Consider the following 5,095-nt stretch of genomic DNA (forward strand, 5'->3'; position numbering starts at 1 on the left):
ATACTTCTTGTATATACTTCCCTACACTAATTTCTCTATACCACCTTTACCATGAACATTTTGCTCCTGAGAATCACCAAGCAAAACCACTAAGTGATTATACAAGACTGAGTATAAGTCACAGCCTCGCTCTTGTGACTTCTTTCTTCTACACACTTGCCCTGTCTTAAGCCGCCTCCTCCCACCCTCCAGGTGTGATCGGCCCTCCTTCATTGCTTCTCACCTTTTCCCTTCACCTCTTCCAACTAGACTTTTTTATTCTTTTAAAAAATAACTTAATTTTTTGTTATTAGGAGTACATCATAGTTATATATATTTAAGGGGTGCATGCCATGTTTTGATACAGACACACAATGTATAACTAAATTTTAAGGGCAAGAAAGCATGGCAGAAGGGATAAGGTGGCTACAGCTACCTACAGCGACAGCTAGCGACCTCGTCTTTCACGCCACGCTTTCCTGCCCTTAAAATCTAGTTACACATTGTGTGCCTGTGTCAGTGCAGCAGTGGAAGCTAGCTGGCTACACCGTTTTAAACATATACTTTTTAAAAAGTAGAGAACAAAAGTAGCCTCTGCCCTGTGGAGCCGCACTTGTAATGGGTCCCATTATTAATCAGGACCCTCATGAGCTTGCTTTGAGCGTTTCATAATATGTACCGAACAGGATGAATTTGGCCAGTGGTAATGACAACTCTAACGACCAGTAGGAAATGAGAAATGAGATCGAGTGTCGTGGCTCCTGCCTGTAATCCTGGCACTTTGGGAGGCCGAGGCGGACGGATCCCTTGAGCCCAGAATGGGTAACATAGCAAACCCCCGTCTCTACCAAAACTTAGCTAGCATGGTGCCGCGCACCTGTAGTCCCAGCTCCTTGAAAGGCTGAGGCAGAAGGACCACTTCAGTCGGGGAGGTTGAGGCTACAGTGAGCTGCGATTGTGCCACTGCACTGAAGCCTGGCTAACAGAGGGAGACCCTGTCTCAAAAAAAAAAAAAAGAAAGAAAAGAAAGAAAAAAAGAAAGAAAAGAAAGAAAAAAGTACATGAGAAATGATTTTTTTTTTTTTTTTTTTTTTTTTTTTTTTTTTTTTTTTTGAGAAAGAGTCTCGCTCTGTCATTAGGCTGGAATGCAGTGGTGCAATCTTGGCTCACTGCAACCTCCGCCTCCTGGGTTCAAGCGATTCTCCTGCCTCAGCCTCCTGAGTAGCTGGGACTACAGGCACCTGCCACCACACCCAGCTAATTTTTGTGTTTTTAGTAGAGACGGGGTTTCACCATGTTAGCCAGGCTGGTCTCGATCACCTGACCTCGTGATCTGCCCACCTTGGCTTCTCAAAGTGCTGGTTGCAGGTGTGAGCCAACGCGCCCAGCCAAAAGAATTATTATAATAGCAATAGATAATTTATATTTCATATTTCAAACAGTAGAGACTATAGGAATGAGAGAGTAACCGACTAGATTTTTACTTATCTCCACATATCTCTGAATTTGATTTTTCTTTTCTGAGTACCTAAATGCTATGAGGAATCTAAAGATACAAGCTTAGAATGCCTGGTTTAAAGTTTCCAGACTGGCTCTAGTTTTAGATGATCAAATACTATATCAAAATCTGAAATCTACACATCTCTGCATTAAAAGAAAATTATGGTCATGTGCAGTGGCTCACATCTGTAACCTCAGAACTCTGGGATGCTGAGGTAGGCGGGTGGATCATTTGAGTCTATGAGTTTGAGACCAGCCTGGGCAACATAGTAAAACCTCATCTTTACTAAAAATACAAAAATTAGCCAGGTGTGGTGGTGCATGTCTGTAGTCCCAGTTACTCCAGAGGCTGAGATGGGAGGATCACCCAAGCCAGGGAAGTCGAGGCTGCAGTGTGCCGTGATTGTGCCACTGTACTCTGGTCCGGGCTACAGGACTGAGAGCCTGTCTAAAACAGAAAGAAAAAATTACAAAATGTTACCTAAAGCCATTGAATTTTTATGTTGATATAAGCCTTTTTATATAAACAATCACAGGTATTTTTTAGAGATGGAGGTCTTGCCATGTTGCCCAGGCTGGCCTTGAACTCCTGAGCCCAAGACTTCCTCCTGTCCCAGTCTCCTGAGTAGCTGGGACTACAGGTATACACCACCACACCCAGCTTAAGCATTCACGATTTTTCGTATGCTTTTTGAGATTTAGTCTGGTTCTTTGGTCTCTGGTTCAGGAAACACTGTCAGGGGTCTTTGGAGCTGTGGAAGAGCCATCTGGAGCCTCTGACTGCAAACACAGCCCCCCGCCCCCCACCACCCTGCATGAACAAATTGCTTTTAGGATGCAATTACCTCCTTGGGCTCAGAAGGTTCCAACCAGCTACCTTCCAAAGAAATAAAAAGAAAAGGGAGAGAGATCCAAGATGGCTGATCACTAGCAGCTCGGGATTGTAGCTCCCAGTGAAAACGCAAAGAACGAGAGGACGCCTCACCTTCACGTGAATTCTTGTTGCTCACGCACCAGGAGATTCCCAGCAGAGGAGCCCCACGGGTCGCCAGTGCGACTCTTGTGACTGGCGAGGCGGTTTTGCCGGTGCCTCAGAGCGTCGGTTCTTGGTGCAGAGTCAGAAAAGCACCATCAATCTTAACGCCGCTGATTGAGTCGGCGCAGTGGGTTGCTCAGATTTCGGCGCTGAGAATCAATAAGTTGGACGTCCACTCAGAAACCCAATTACAAAGACGGTAATTATGAAGACCACAGATGGATAAATCTACAACGAAGGGAAGAAAACAGTCAAAAAAGACTGAGAATACCCAAGATCAGAACGCCTCTTCCTCAGCAGGGGATCACAGTTCCTCATCAGCAACGAAACAAGGCTTGATGGAGAACGAGTGTGTTCTAATTACAGAAGCAGGCTTCAAAATGTGGATAATAAGAAACTTCTGTGAATTAAAAGAACTTGTTCTAACACAATCTAAAGAAACTAAGAACTTTGAAAAAAGGTTTGACGAAATGTCAACAAGAATACAAAATTTAGAGAGGAAAATAAGTGAATTGATGGAGCTGAAAAACACAATACGAGAACTACGTGAAGTATGCACAAGTTTTAACAGCCGAATTGATCAAGCAGAAGAAAGGATATCAGAGGTCGAAGACCAACTCAATGAAATAAAACTAGAAGACAAGATTAGAGAAAAAAAGGATAAAAAGGAATGAGCAAAGTCTCCAAGAAATATGGGACTATGTGAAAAGACCTAATCTACGCTTCATAGGTGTACCTGAATGTGACGACGAGAATGAATCCAAGCTGGAAAATATGCTTCAGGATATTATTCAGGAAAATTTTCCCAACTTAGTAAGGCAGGATAATATTCAACTCCAGGTAATACAGAGAACACCACAAAGATATTCCTCAAGAAGAGCAACTCCAAGGCACATAATCATCAGATTCACCAGGGTTGAAATGAAGGAGAAAATACTAAGGGCAGCCAGAGAGAAAGGTCAGGTTACCCACAAAGGGAAGCCTATCAGACTTACAGCAGATCTCTCAGCAGAAACCCTACAAGCCAGAAGAGAGTGGGGACCAATATTCAACATCCTTAAAGAAAAGAACTTTCAACAAGAATTTCACATCCAGCCAAACTAAGCTTCATAAGTGAAGGAAAAATAAAGTTTTTTGTGAACAAGCAAGCACTCAGAGAATTCATCACCACCAGGCCTGCTTTACAAGAGCTTCTGAAAGAACCACTACACATAGAAAGGAACAAACAGTATCAGCCTTTCTAAAAAATACCAAAAAGTAAAGAACATCAATATAATGAAGAATTTACATCAACTAATGGGCAAAATAGCCAGCTAATATTAAATGGCAGTATTAAACTCACATATATCATTATTAATTCTAAACTTAAATTGACTAAATTCCCCAATTCAAAAACAGACAGGCAATTTGGACAAAAAACTAAAACTGTATGCTGCATCGAGACCCATCTCACATTCAAGGATACACAAAGACTCAAAACAAGGGATGGAGAGAGACTTACCAACCAACCAGAGAGCAAAAATAAATAAATAAAAAGCAGAAGTTACAATTTTTGCCTGATAAAATAGTATTTAAAGCAACAAAGATCAAAAGAAGCAAAGAAGGACATTATATAATGATAAAAGAATCAATGCAACAACAAGAAGAGTTAAAGGTCCTAAATATATACGCACCCAATACAGGAATACCCAGACATACAAGACTTATAAAGAGACTTAGACTCCCACACAATAATAGTGGGAGACTTCAACATTAATATTAGACAGATCAATGAGACAGAAAATTAACAACGATATCCAGGACTTGAACTCAGATCTGGAACAAGTAAACGTAATTAACATTTATAGAACTCTCCACTTTACACAAAATATACACTCTTATCAGTACCACATCATATCAACTTAGAAGTTTAAACGAAATGTTGTTTGGCTCCTTGTTTGTTACTCTCTTCCCTCATTTTCTTTCATGTCTCCATTATTAAGGACAATTATAGGCATACCCATATTTAGACTGCATTCTAGCCCGGGCAACAAAGCAATACCCCCATCCTCTCTCCCTCTTCCTCTTTCTCTTTCTTCCTCTTCTTTATTCTTTTTCTTATTATTCTTTTTCTCTTTCTAAAAAAAAAAAAAAAAAAAAAAATGTTGATTGGTGCTTGCCTTGGCAGCACATATATTAAAATTGGAATGATACAAAGAAGATTAGCATGGCTCCTGCAGAAGGATGACATGCAAATTAGTGAAGCATTTCATATTTTTTGATTCCACAGAAATACAAACTATAAACCATCAGAGAATACTATATACAACTCTGTGCAAATAAAGTAGAAAATCTAGAAGAGAGGGATAAATTCCTGGACACATACACTCTCCCAAGACTAAACAGAAAGAAATCAAATCCCTGAATAGGTCAATAAAAAAAATAAATAAATAAATAAAAAATAAAAATAAATTAAAAAAAATAAGAAATAAAAAGAAAAACAAGAGGATCCAGATCTTTGCTATTGTAAACCGTGCTGCAATGAACATTCGTGTGCATGTGTCCTTATAGTAGAACGATTTATAATCCTTTGGATATATA

At 40.1% G+C, this 5,095-nt stretch overlaps 1 non-coding gene across 1 annotated transcript; it reads left to right on the forward strand.

Moving 5' to 3' along the window:
- Positions 1–4,666: 4,666 nt before the first annotated feature.
- On the forward strand, positions 4,667–4,773 carry LOC120365780 (U6 spliceosomal RNA). Its single transcript, XR_005580632.1, has one exon. It is a non-coding gene; the product is annotated as a U6 spliceosomal RNA (small nuclear RNA).
- The last annotated feature ends 322 nt before the right edge of the window (positions 4,774–5,095 follow it).

The sequence above is a fragment of the Saimiri boliviensis genome, chromosome 16, assembly GCF_048565385.1.
Source record: "Saimiri boliviensis isolate mSaiBol1 chromosome 16, mSaiBol1.pri, whole genome shotgun sequence".
Lineage (NCBI taxonomy): Eukaryota > Metazoa > Chordata > Mammalia > Primates > Cebidae > Saimiri > Saimiri boliviensis.